Raw genomic sequence first — 14920 nt, forward strand, 5'->3', positions numbered from 1 at the left:
CAGTGGAAAAGTCATGACCCTGAGAGGACCAAGCACAGTTGGGAAGCCACTGAGAGCATGAGAGCTCGCCTCCATCAGCTACTTTTACTCGACAAGGTTTGCACATGTGCTGAACACCCTCCATTTCCGCTGCCAGGCGATTGTTGAGGAAGGAGATCGAACTGTTAGAATCAATGAGCATGAGCACCTCGTGCCCTTGGATCCATGCGTGCAACTGAAATGCTCGAGCTGACACTTCTCCAGTAAGTGCTTGTTTCGAGATGGCACAGACTGTTTCACTGTCATGCTGGGAATCCTCTTCTGCACTTGCCTCCACATTAAAAAGTTCCAGTAGTTCCTCCACAACATGAAGCTGGACTGTAGTTGGGCATGTGTGGTCATGGCCCCATCGCTCACCGCACTTGAAACAGAGACCACGAGCTCGTCGATAGTCTCTAAGGGCCTTGATTTTTGCACTGTCCGCCCGTGCGCCGTCCACACCACGGCGGTCTACCATAGGTGTACTTGTTGGAGTAGGAACTTGTCGAGGAGGCGGCGGAGGAGGCAACGGGAGGGGAGCACTGGCCCGAAATGTTGCATCCCTGGCACGCGGCATCGTAGAAGGTTGGTGGCGGTGGTGGTGGTGTGCCGAGTCCACCACTTCCTCTTGCAGCAGCGCCAGTGAGCACATCATGTCCAAATCCGGCGGTCGTTGGATGAGTACCACCACCCGGATATCAGTGCAAAGGCCCTCGACAAAACGAGTCAAGTAATGGTAAGGATGAACTGTGTCAGAATAGGATGCTAAATGATTAACAATAAGCTCAATTTTCTCAATGTAATCAGCCACTGATGTAGTCTGATGAATGGTGTAGAATTGACGAATTAATAGTTGGTGTCGATCATGTCCAAAACGAGCACACAAGAGAGAAGCAAATGATTCCCAATCGACCCCCGCAAGCTTGTTTTGAATGGATTGCAACCAAATGGATGTTGATCCAGAAAAATTGAGGGCTGCCATCGGCATCCAAAATGAGGAATGGGTCGAAAACATATTGAAGTACTGCTCACACAATGTTTTCCAAAGTTTAGGATTCTCTCCACTGAATTGTGGAAATGCAACAGAAGGATGTGCTTGCCCCAACCCAGCAAGCAGTTGACTGGCATCAGCAAAAGGAGAGGGCGTAGGGACAGGAGAGTGGGTCGAGCACTGACCTATGCCCGGGAGGGTCATCGGTGGTGTCACCGGCGTCTTCTCCTGGTGTAGAAAAGTGTTGTCGCGGTCATCCAACCTGTGGGGCAGCTCCTACACTCGCCTTGCGACTTCTGGAGGGTCGCTGGCCGAGGGAAGGGAGGGCTCCTGGAGGGGGGCCCGTAGCCACCACACCAAGCGCCGCCGCCGCAGGCGCGCGCCGGTGCTGGAGATCCGCCACCGCGTCGCTGAGCTGGTTGACGCGGCGCTCCATATCAGGCCGCCTGGCGACCAGATTGTCCAGCCTAGCGATGTTTGCATGCACTGATGTCGTGTTTTTGCGAAGCTCGATGTGGAACTCCTCCATCGAACTGGTGATCTTCACCATGTACTATTTCATGGTGGGATCCATGGCTTCAATCTGGGGTCGAGCTTGACGTAGACGACGTGTTTCCATGAACAGAGCTAGATTGGGGCGCGAGGAAGGATGGAGGATGGTCTCTGATACCAGATGTAAAGATACCAGTGATCCTCTCTTGATCTAGCTCTCTGAAGTAGTAGCTTAGGTACAAGAGATTACATGAATTGGAGAAGAATTCTTTGGTACAGGACGAACACGAGAACATGGGAAAGGGGAAAAGAGAGTAGGTATCCGCGTGCTACGCTCCTTATATATGGGCCGATTGTGTGTGGGCCGGTTGTGTGTGGGCCGGAGGGTGAGCATGTGAGCCAAGCGGTGGCTACAGCATAAGCGATCGTTAGGTAGCCGTGTGTGGGCATCGATCATTGTACTGGACAAACCTTATCTTCCTCCTCCTATGAATCGAACCTCTTTCCTCAGCTCTTCCTTCTGTCCCATGTTTCCTTCTCTGAGTTCGATGATCCAGACCCCAGCCATGGCCAGGGAGTTCTACCTGATGGTAGCACTTGGTATCTAGAGCCTTGTATTAGATCCTCGGATTTCTCCCAAATTTTTTTCTCTCAATTCGGTGTTCCTGCAATTTGATCCCTAATTCCTGGCAAAACGTGCGGATCCTTCGGGAATACACGCAAAACGCCTTTGCATACCTACATCAGGGCGGATCGAATCAGAATTGCTTCCACGGCGATATCTGGTAAGCATGCGCTCTCGGGTCGCATGGCCTCGACGGAGCTGTCGCTAGCGGAGCTGCAACAGCTCGTCAAGGACATTATCGTCTAGAGTGCGGCGGTCTCGGAGGCGGGCAAGCAGACGGCACGTTCGGTGCAGGAGCTGCATGAGGCAGTTGATACGTACGCGGAGTCATTGGCCAAAGCGTTTGATGCGCTTGCCCAGTCCACTACGGCAACGCTCAACCGTACGGAGGCGACGATGGGGCGCGTGCTTCTCTCAAACACGTCGCTTGATGAGGCGGTGGCGACCATGAAGCAGTCGTTAGGGGCTGTCCTGCAGCGCGTGGAGGTGTTGGAGCGGCCACCGCCCCCATCCATTGATCCGCCACGCCAGCAGCAGCGGCTCAATCCACTTCGACATGATGTGCATCGGGATGATCCTCGGCATCACGGGCTCGAGCAACGTGGTCCTCTGATTCCCAGTTTTTCCCTGCACACGGGTGAGTAGTCCAAGCCCCAGGGTCAACAATTGCCTGAATTATCTGACGATGATGAGCAGTGTCTGTCTCCGAATTCAGTCTAGTTTCCTTCTAGTGCTCGTTTCTCTGCCCGTTTGCCTCGCTCGGATTTTCCTAAATTTGATGGTGAGAACCCGAAGTGGTGGAAGAAGCAGTGTGAGAAATATTTTCGCATGTATACACTCCAGCCGACTTTGTGGGTCGACTTTGCGACTATGCATTTCCAGGGAAATGCAGCCAGCCTTCTGGTTGCAAACATATGAAGCTATGCATATTGTTGACAACAGGCTGGCATTGTGTGTTGCGGTCTTTGCTAAATTCAATAAGAACAAGTATGCCAGGACAACTGATTTGTTCTTTGCCTTCCGTCAGGAAGGTACTATGGATTCTGCATTTCAGTTGGCACAGATTCAGGAAACCTTGTTGGCAAAGGACCAGGCTAAGCAGCAAAAAGGGTCTAAGTCTAAGTCGTATGTGCATCAAGGGATACTTGGTGTTGTGCCTGATAAGAAGCATGATGATAAAACTATTTCACTGACTGGGTCGACAACCTGAGAGCTCAATGCAGGGCAAGAGGAGAGTGTTTCAAGTGTGGCGAAAAATTTGGGCCTGGTCATAAGTGTCCTACCTTAGTACAGTTACATGTTATCGAGGAACTGCTGTCAGCATTGCAAATACTAGATCAAGGTGAGCCAACGTCAATTACTGCAGAGTTTGAGTCTGATGCTGATACGTCTCCATCGTATCTACTTTTCCAAACACTTTTTGCCCTTGTTTTGGACTCTAACTTGTATGATTTGAATGGAACTAACCCGGACTGATGTTGTTTCCAGTAGAATTGCCATGGTGTTATTTTTGTGCAGAAATAGAAGTTCTTGGAATGACCTGAAAATCAATGGAGAATATTTTTCGAATATATAAAAAATACTGGCGAAAGAATCAAGGCCAGCGGGCCCACACCTTGTCCACGAGGGTGGGGGCGCGCCCCCTGCCTCGTGGGCCCCCTGGTGCTCCACCGACCTCAACTCCAACTCCATATATTCACGTTCGGGGAGAAAAAATCAGAGAAAAGGATTCATTGCGTTTTGCGATATGGAGCCGCCGCCAAGCCCTAATCTCTCTTGGGAGGGCTGATCTGGAGTCCGTTCGGGGCTCCGGATGGGGGAATCCGTCGCCATCATCATCATCAACCTTCCTCCATCACCAATTTCATGATGCTCACCGCCGTGCTTGAGTAATTCCATCGTAGGCTTGCGAGACGGTGCTGGGTTGGATGAGATTTATCATGTAATCGAGTTAGTTTTGTTAGGGTTTGATCCCTAGTATCCATTATGTTCTGAGATTGATGTTGCTATGACTTTGCGATGCTTAATGCTTATCACTAGGGCCCGAGTGCCATGATTTCAGATCTGAACCTATTATGTTTTCATGAATATATGTGAGTTCTTCATCCTATCTTGCAAGTCTATAGTCACCTATTATGTGTTATGATCCGTTAACCCCGAAGTGACAATAATTGGGATACTTACTGGTGATGACCGTAGTTTGAGGAGTTCATGTATTCACTAAGTGTTAATGCTTTTGTCCGGTACTCTATTGAAAGGAGGCATTAATATCCCTTAGTTTCCAATAGGACCCCGCTGCCACGGGAGGGTAGGACAAAAGATGTCATGCAAGTTCTTTTCCATAAGCACGTATCACTATATTCGGTATACATGCCTACATTACATTGATGAACTGGAGCTAGTTCTGTGTCACCCTATGTTATAACTATTGCATGAGGAATCGCATCCGACATAATTATCCATCACTGATCCATTGCCTACGAGCTTTTCACATATTGTTCTTCGCTTATTTACTTTTCTGTTGCTACTGTTATAATCATTATAAAACCAAAACTATTACTTTTGCTACCGTTACCACTACTATCATATTACTTTGCTACTAAATACTTTGTTGTAGATATTAAGTTTCCAGGTGTGGTTGAATTGACAACTCAGCTGCTAATACTTGAGAATATTCTTTGGCTCCCCTTGTGTCGAATCAATAAATTAGGGTTGAATATTCTACCCTTGAAAATTGTTGCGATCCCCTATACTTGTGGGTTATCAAGACTATTTTCTGGCGCCATTGCCGGGGAGCATAGCTCTATTCTTTGAGTCACTTGGGATTTATATCTGCTGATCACTATGAAGAACTTGAAAGATAAAAGAACCAAGATTTTTCCCTCAACTACGAGGGGAGGTAAGGAACTGCCATCTAGCTCTGCACTTAATTCACCTTCTGTGTTGAGTAAACTTGCGACACCTACTCCTGCTATTCATTTTGATATGTCACATGTTATTGATGATGCCACTTCTGCTTTGCATGATACTTATGATGAAACTACTTCTATGCTTGATAATATTGTGCCACTAGGTGAATTTCTTGATAAACAACTTGCTAGGGTTAGAGAGAATGAAATTATTGAAACTGATAATACTGATGAAAGTGATGATGAAGATTCTCCCCCTAGATATGAATTGCCTGTTGTGCCTAAGGGTTATGTTATGGATGAAGAAACTGCTAGAGACTTCTTAGCTTGCAATGATAGATCTGATCTTAAGAAATTATTAGCTAAGCTTAAAGAAAATTCTTTGAATGCTAGGATGAAATATGACCCTGCTTTTGCTACTTCACCTATCTTTATTTCCGATAAGGATTATGATTTCTCTCTCGATCTGGAGTTAATTACTTTGGTTGAATCTGATCCTTTCTATGGCTATGAATCTGAAACTGTTGTGGCACATCTTACTAAAGTAAATGATATAGCCACCCTATTTACTCATGATGAGAAAACTCACTATTACTTTATCCTTAAGTTGTTTCCATTCTCATTAAAGGGTGATGCTAAAACATGGTTTAATTCTCTTGATCCTGGTTGTGTGCATAGTCCCCAGGATATGATTTATTACTTCTCTGCTAAATATTTCCCTACTCATAAGAAACAAGCTGCCTTAAGGGAAATATATAATTTTGTGCAAATTTAAGAAGAGAGTGTCCCACAAGCTTGGGGGAGGCTTCTCCGATTACTTAATGCTTTGCCTGATCATCCTCTCAATAAAAATAAAATACTTGATATCTTTTATAATGGACTAACTGATGCTTCCAGAGACCACCTGGATAGTTGTGCTGGTTGTGTTTTCAGGGGAAGAACAGTTGACCGAGCTGAATTGCTATTGAATACTATGTTGAGTAATGAAAATGATTGTACACTTCCTGAACCAACTCCTAAGACAACTTCGAAGAAAAGGGGTATTCTATTTCTCAGTCCTGAAGATATGCAAGAGGCAAAGAAATCTATGAAAGAAAAAGGTATTAAAGCTGAAGATGTTAAGAATTTACCACCTATTGAAGAAATACATGGTCTTGATAACCCGACACAGGTAGTAAAGGTAAATTATCTCTATAGAATTGATGAAGGTGATATTCCTCGTAATAAGTCTGCTAGCCAATGCTTAGATGAGTTTGATAATTTTATTGTTAAACAAGAAAACTTCAATGCTTATGTTGATAGACAATTGAAACGCAATGCTGATATTCTCGAACACTTGAGTGATTATATGTCTAGAGTTAAAGGTGAACTTAAACTTATTAGTAAACATACTTCTATGGTTACCACTCAAGTAGAACAAGTACTCAAGGCTCAGAATGATTTGCTCAATGAATTAAATAATAAGAAAAATGATAATGTTGTTAGAGTTATGACTAGAGGGGTAAAATGACTCAGGAACCTTTGTATCCCGAGGGCCATCCTAAGAGAATTGAGCAAGATTCTCAGAGAACTAATGTTGATGCACCTAGTTCTTCTAAGAAGAAGAAGAAGAAAAGAAGAAGAAAAATGATAGGACTTTACATCTTATAGTGAACCGGTTGTTGACACACCTGAGAATCCCAATGATATTTCTATTTCTAATGCTGAAACACAATCTGGTAATGAACATGAACCTAGTGGTGATGTTAATAATGATGTTCATGTTGATGCAATGATAATGGTGTAGAGATTGAACCTGTTGTTGATCTTGATAACCCACAATCAAAGAATCAATGTTATGATAAGAGAGTTTTTGTTGCTAGGAAGCACGGTAAGGAAAGAGAACCATGGGTTCAGAAACCCATGTCTTTTCCTCCTAAACCATCCAAGAAAAAGAATGATGAAGATTTTGAGCGCTTTGCTAAAATGATTAGACCTATCTTTTTGCATATGCGTTTGACTGATATGCTTAAAATGAATCCTTATGCTAAGTACATGAAATATATTGTTACTAATAAAATAAAGATATCGGAAGCTGAAATTTCCACCATGCTTGCTAATTATACTTTTAAGGGTGGAATACCAAAGAAACTTGGAGATCCAGGAGTACCAACTATACCATGCTCCATTAAAAGAAACTATGTTAAAACTGCTTTATGTGATCTTAGAGCCGGTGTTAGTGTTATGCCTCTCTCTTTATATCATAGACTTGATTTGAATAAGTTGACACCTACTGAAATATCTTTGCAAATGGCTGATAAATCAACTGCTATACATGTCGGTATTTTTGAGGATGTGCCTGTTGTGGTTGCAAATGTTACTATTTTAACGGACTTTTTTATTCTTGATATTCCCGAGGACGATGGTATGTCGATTATCCTTGGTAGACCCTTTTTGAATACTGCAGGGGCTGTTATTGATTGCAACAAAGGCAATGTCACTTTTCATGTTAATGGTAATGAGCATATGGTACACTTTCTGAGGAAACAACCTCAAGTCCACAGTATCAGTTCTATTGGAAAATTTTCAATGATTACTATTGGAGGTTTTGAATTTCCTCTTCCTACTGCCAAGAAGAAATATGATATTATTATTGTTGGGGATGTGCATATCCCAGTTGAGGTAACCTAGTGTTATTCGAAATTTCTCCGGTTTCATGCAATTCGGAATGAGTTTGTTAAAAAGACTTGATCAACCTTGCTAGTGGATTCCTTTTGATGAGCATGAGATGGATGAAGTTAGAAAACACAACCTTCTGTACCTTCTTTTTTACTTTCTGTTATTTATATTAAATAAAGTAAAAATAGTATTTTATGTCTGTTTTCTGAATTATCCTTCCAATAAATTACCCCGAAAATAAAATTTCTCCAAATGCCCTGAAAATTTAATATGATTTTTCCAGAATATTTGAGAATTATTGGCACTAAGAACACACCAGGGGTACCCACCATGTGCCCACGAGGGTGGAGGGCGCGCCCAACCCCCCTAGGCGCGCCCCCTGGTACGTCCATTTTGCATCATGTTTTTATATCAATATTTATTGTATTATGGGCTGTTATTACACATTATGTCACAATACTTATGCCTATTCTCTCTTATTTTACAAGGATTACATAAAGAGGGAGAATGATGGCAGCTGGAATTCTGGGTTGGAAAAGGAGCAAATATTAGAGACCTATTCTGCACAACTCCAAAAGTCATGAAACTCCACGGAAGTTATTTTTGGAAATAATAAAAAATACTGAGCAAGGAAAATAGCAAAGGGGGCCACACCCTGGCCACGAGGGTGGGGGCGCGCCCCCTGCCTCGTGGGCCCTTGGTGGCCCTCCGATGCCCATCTTCTGCTGTATGAGGTCTTTTGTCCGAGAGAAAAAAATCAGAACCAAGCTTACGGGATGAAACTCCGCCGTCACGAGGCGGAACCAATCTAGGGCTTTGGCGAAGCTGTTCTGCCGCGGACACTTCCCTCCGGGAGGAGGAAATCATCGCCATCGTCATCACCAACGATCCTCTCATCGGGAGGGGGTCAATCTCCATCAACATCTTCACCAGCACCATCTCATCTCAAACCCTAGTTCGTCTCTTGTATTCAATCTTTGCCTCATAGCCTGGGATTGGTACTTGTAGGTTGCTAGTAGTGTTGATTACTCCTTGTAGTTGATGCTAGTTGGTTTACTTGGTGGAAGATCATATGTTCAGATCCATTATGCATATTAATACCACTCTGATTATGAACATGAATATGCTTTGTGAGTAGTTACGTTTGTTCTTGAGGACATGGGAGAAGTCTTGTTATTAGTATTCATGTGAATTTGGTATTCATTCAATATTTTGATGAGATGTATGTTGTCTCTCCTCTAGTGGTGTCATGTGAACGTCGACTACATGACACTTCACCATTTTTTGGGCCTAGAGGAAGGCATTGGGAAGTAATAAGTAGATGATGGGTTGCTAGAGTGATAGAAGCTTAAACACTAGTTTATGTGTTGCTTCGTAAGGGGCTGATTTGGATCCATATGTTTCATGCTATGGTTAGGTTTACCTTAATACTTCTGTTGTAGTTGCGGATGCTTGCAATGGGGGTTAATCATAAGTGGTATGCTTGTCCAAGTAAGGACAGTACCCAAGCACCGGTCCACCCACATATCAAATTATCAAAGTACCGAACGCGAATCATATGAACGTGATGAAAACTAGCTTGACGATAATTCCCATGTGTCCTCGGGAGCGCTTTTCTCTATATAAGAAATTGTCTAGGCTTGTCCTTTGCTACAAAAAGGATTGGGCCATCTTGCTGCACTTTATTTACACTTGTTATTTGTTACTCGTTACCGATTACCTTATCACAAAACTATCTGTTACCGATAATTTCAGTGCTTGCAGAGAATACCTTGCTGAAAACCGCTTATCATTTCTTTCTGCTCCTCGTTGGGTTCGAAACTCTTACTTATCGAAAGGACTATGATAGATCCTCTATACTTGTGGGTCATCAAGACTCTTTTCTGGCGCCGTTGCCGAGGAGTGAAGCGCGTTTGGTAGGTGGAATTTGGTAAGGAAAAATGTATATAGTGTGCTGAAATTTACTGTCACTTGTTACTATGGAAAGTAATCCTTTGAGGGGCTTGTTCGGGGTATCTTCACCCCGACCGGTAGAGCAAATAGTTGCTCCTCAACCTACTGAAAATGTTTACTTTGAAATTCCTTCGGGTATGATAGAGAAACTGCTAGCTAATCCTTTTGCAGGAGATGGAACATTATATCCCGACTTACACTTAATCTATGTGGATGAAGTTTGTGGATTATTTAAGCTTGCAGGTATGCCCGATGATGTTATCAAGAAGAAGGTCTTCCCTTTATCTTTGAAGGGAGATGCATTGACATGGTATAGGCTTTGTGATGATATGGGATCATGGGACTACAAACGGTTGAAATTGGAATTCCATCAGAAGTTTTATCCTATGCATCTTGTTCATCGTGATCGTAATTATATATATAATTTTTGGCCTCGCGAAGGAGAAAGCATCGCTCAAGCTTGGGGGAGGCTTAAGTCAATGTTATATTCATGCCCCAATCATGAGCTCTCAAGAGAAATGATTATCCAAAACTTTTATGCTCGGCTTTCTGACAACAATCGTTCCATGCTCGATACTTCTTGTACTGGTTCCTTTATGATAAGACTATTGAATTCAAATGAAATTTATTGGAGAGAATCAAACGCAACTCTGAAGATTGGGATCTCGACGAAGGTAAGGAGTCAGGTATAACACCTAAGTTTGACTGTGTTAAATCTTTTATGGATACCGATGTTTTTCGTAAATTTAGCACTAAATATGGACTTAACTCTGAGACAGTAGCTTCTTTCTGTGAATAATTTGCTAGTCATGTTGATCTCCCTAAGGAGAAGTGGTTTAAATATCATCCTCCCATAGAAGTAAAAGTAGTTGAACCTATTAAAGTTGAAGAAAAGACTATCACTTATAATGATCCCATTGTTCCTACTGCTTATGTTGAGAAACCACCTTTCCCTGTTAGAAATAAAGGATCATGCTAAAGCTTCAACTGTGGTTCGTAAAAGTAATATTAGAACTTATGCACCCCCTGAGAAAGTTAAAGTTGAACCTAATATTGCTATTGTTAAAGATCTCTTGGCTGATAATATTGATGGGCATGTTATTTACTTTTGTGATGAGACTGCTAGAATTGCTAAACATGGTGCTAAAGAGAAACATAGACCTATGGTAGGCATGCCTGTTATTTCTGTTAAAATAGGAGATCATTGTTATCATGGCTTGTGTGATATGGGTGCTAGTGCTAGTGCAATACCTATTTCCTTATACAAAGAAATTATGCATGATATTGCACCAGCTGAGATAGAAGATATCGATGTTACCATTAAGCTTGCTAATAGAGATACTATTTCACCAATTGGGATTGTTAGAGACGTTGAAGTGTTGTGTGGGAAGGCTAAATATCCTGCTGATTTCCTTGTTCTTAGTTCCCCTCAAGATAGCTTTTGTCCCATTATATTTGGTAGACCCTTCTTAAATACTGTTAATGCTAGGATAGACTGCGAAAACGATGTTGTTACTATTGGTTTGGGTGATATGTCTCATGAGTTTAACTTCTCTAAATTCCGTAGACAACCCCGTGATGAGGAATTACCTAGTAAGGATGAAATTATTGGTCTTTCTTCTATTGCTGTGCCTCCTAATGATCCTTTAGAACAATATTTGCTAGACCATGAAAATGATATGTTCATGAATGAAAGAAGGGAAATAGATGAAGTATTCTTTAAACAAGGACCTATTCTTAAACACAACTTGCCTGTTGAAATCCTAGGGGATCCTCCTCCACCCAAGGGTGATCCCGTGTTTGAGCTTAAACTATTACCTGATACTCTTAAATATGCTTATCTTGATGAAAAGAAGATATATCCTGTTATTATCAGTGCTAACCTTTCAGAGAAGGAGGAAGAAAAAATATTGAAAACTCTAAAGAAGCACTGTGTTGCTATTGGATATACTCTTGATGATCTTAAGGGCATTAGTCCCACTCTATGTCAACACAAAATAAACTTAGAGAAAGACGCCAAACCAGTTATTGATCACCAATGATGGCTGAATCCTAAGATGAAAGAAGTGGTAAGAAAATAAATACTAAAGCTCCTTGAGGCAGGTATAATTTATCCTGTTGCTGATAGTCAGTGGGTAAGTCCTGTCCATTGTGTCCCTAAGAAGGGAGGTATCACTGTCGTTCCTAATGATAAAGATGAATTGATTCCGCAAAGAATTATTACAGGTTATAGGATGGTAATTGATTTCCGCAAATTAAATAAAGCTACTAAAAAAGACCATTACCCTTTGCCTTTTATTGATCAAATGCTAGAGAGATTATCCAAACATACACATTTTTTCTTTCTAGATGGTTACTCTAGTTTCTCTCAAATACCTGTGTCAGCTGATGATCAAGCAAAGACCACTTTTACTAGCCCTTTCGGTACTTTTGCTTATAGACGTATGTCTTTTGGTTTATGTAATGCACCTGCAACCTTTCAAAGATGCATGATGGCTATATTTTCTGACTTTTGTGAAAAGATATGTGAGGTTTTCATGGACGATTTCTCCATTTATGGATCCTCTTTTGATGATTGCTTGAGCAACCTTGATCGAGTTTTGCAGAGATGTGAATAAACTAATCTTGTTCTGAATTGGGAGAAATGCCACTTTATGGTTAATGAAGGTAATGTCTTGGGGCATAAAATTTCTGAAAGAGCCATTGAAGTTGACAAAGCTAAAGTTGATGCTATTGAAAAGATGCCTTATCCAAGGACATCAAAGGTATAAGAAGTTTCCTTGGTCATGCTGGTTTTTATAGGAGGTTCACTAAGGACTTCTCAAAAATTTCTCAGCCTCTGGCTAATCTGTTACAAAAAGATATTCCTTTTGTATTTGATGATGATTGTGTAGAAGCATTTGAAATACTTAAGAAAACATTGATTTCTACACCTATTGTTCAGCCATCTGATTGGAATTTACCCTTTGAAATTATGTGTGATGCTAGTGATTACGCTGTAGGTGATGTTCTAGGGAAAAGAGTTGATAAGAAATTAAATGTTATTCAGTATGCTAGTAAAACTCTAGACAATGCCCAGAGAAATTATGCTACCACTGAAAAAGAATTTTTAGCAGTTGTTTTTTCTTTTGATAAGTTCAGACCTTATATTGTTGATTCTAAAGTAACTATTCACACTGATCATGCTGCTATTAAATACCTTATGGAAAAGAAAGAGGCTAAACCTAGACTTATTAGATGGGTTCTCTTGCTACAAGAATTTGATTTGCATATTATTGATAGAAAGGGAGCTGAGAACCCCATTGCAGACAACTTGTCTAGATTAGAAAATGTTCTTGATGACCCACTACCTATTGATGATAGCTTTCCTGATGAACAATTAAATATCATAAATGTTTCTCGTGCTGCTCTGTGTTATGCTGATTATGCTAATTACATTGTTGCTAAATTTATACCACCTAGTTTCACATACCAGCAAAAGAAAAAGTTCTTATATGATTTAAGACATTACTTTTGGGATGACCCACATCTTTATAAAGAAGGAGTAGATGGTGTTATTAGACGTTGTGTACCTGAGCATGAACAGGGACATATCCTACACAAGTGTCACTCCGAAGCCTATGGAGGACACCATGCTGGAGATAGAACTGCACACAAGGTATTGCAATCCGGTTTTTATTGGCCTACTCTCTTCAAGGATGCCCGTAAGTTTGTCTTGTCTTGTGATGAATGTCAAAGAATTGGTAATATTAGTAGACGTCAAGAAATGCCTATGAATTATTCACTTGTTATTGAACCATTTGATGTTTGGGGCTTTGATTATATGGGACCATTTCCGTCCTCTAATGGGTATACACATATTTTAGTTGTTGTTGATTACGTTACTAAGTGGGTAGAAGCTATTCCAACTAGTAGTGTTGATCATAACACCTCTATTAAGATGCTTAAAGAAGTTATTTTCCCAAGGTTTGGAGTCCCTAGATATTTAATGACTGATGGCGGTTCACACTTTATTCATGGTGCCTTTCGTAAAATGCTTGTTAAGTATGATGTTAATCATAGAATTGCATCTCCATATCACCTGCAGTCTAGTGTCAAGTAGAACTTAGCCATATAGAGCTTAAATTAATTTTGCAAAAGACTGTTAATAGATCTAGAAAGAATTGGTCCAAGAAAATTGATGATGCACTATGGGCTTATAGAACTGCATATAAAAATCCTATGGGTATGTCTCCGTATAAAATGGTTTATGGTAAAGTATGTCACTTACCTCTTGAATTAGAACATAAGGCATATTGGGCTATTAAAGAGCTCAACTATGACTTTAAACTTGCTGGTGAGAAGAGGCTTTTTGACATTAGCTCACTTGATGAATGGAGAACCCAGGCTTATGAAAATGCCAAGTTGTTTAAAGAAAAAGTTAAAAGATGGCATGATAAAAGGATACGAAAGCGTGAGTTCAATGTTGGTGATTATGTATTGTTATACAACTCTCATTTAAGATTTTTTTGCAGGCAAACTTCTCTCTAAATGGGAAGGTCCTTACGTTGTCGAGGAGGTCTATTGTTTTGGTGCCATAAAAATCAACAACTTCTAAGGCACAAATCCGAAGGTGGCGAACGGTCAAAGAATCAAACATCATATCTCAGGTAATCCTATAAATGTTGAAACTAATATTATTGAAACTGTAACCCCGGAGGAATACATAATGGACACTTTTCGGAATGTTTCAGACTCCGAAAAGGAATAGGTACGTGGTACGGTAAGTAAACCGGCTCCAAAACAGTTCAAATGGCAATTTTCTCCGTTTTGGAATATTTAAGAAAATAGGAAAATAAGAAGCAGACCGGAAAGGACACGAGGCTTCCATGAGGGTGGAGGGCGCGCCCTACCCCCTGGGCATGCCCCCTACCTCGTGGGCACCTCATGTGCTCTCCGGACTCCGTTTTCTTGCACGATACTTCTTTTGGTCAGTAAAAATTCACTATATAACCTCCCGAAGGTTTTGACCACCGTATCACGCAAATATCTCCTGTCTTTGTTTCGAGCTATTTTCTGTCAGGGTTGTCAAGGCTAGGCATCATGTCGTCTCCCTCCTCCTCCAACAATGGTGACAACGATGCTTGGCTAATGAAGATAGAACTGAAGAGGGAAGAACCTATGGATATCAACAAGGATGAAGGGATGAAGAAGGCCACGAAGGACTAAGTACCGGCAGCAGAAGACATCCTTCAACTTGATCACAATATTCTTACCCTAACTGAGATCGAAGCT

This window comes from Triticum aestivum, chromosome 2A (assembly GCF_018294505.1).
Source record: "Triticum aestivum cultivar Chinese Spring chromosome 2A, IWGSC CS RefSeq v2.1, whole genome shotgun sequence".
Lineage (NCBI taxonomy): Eukaryota > Viridiplantae > Streptophyta > Magnoliopsida > Poales > Poaceae > Triticum > Triticum aestivum.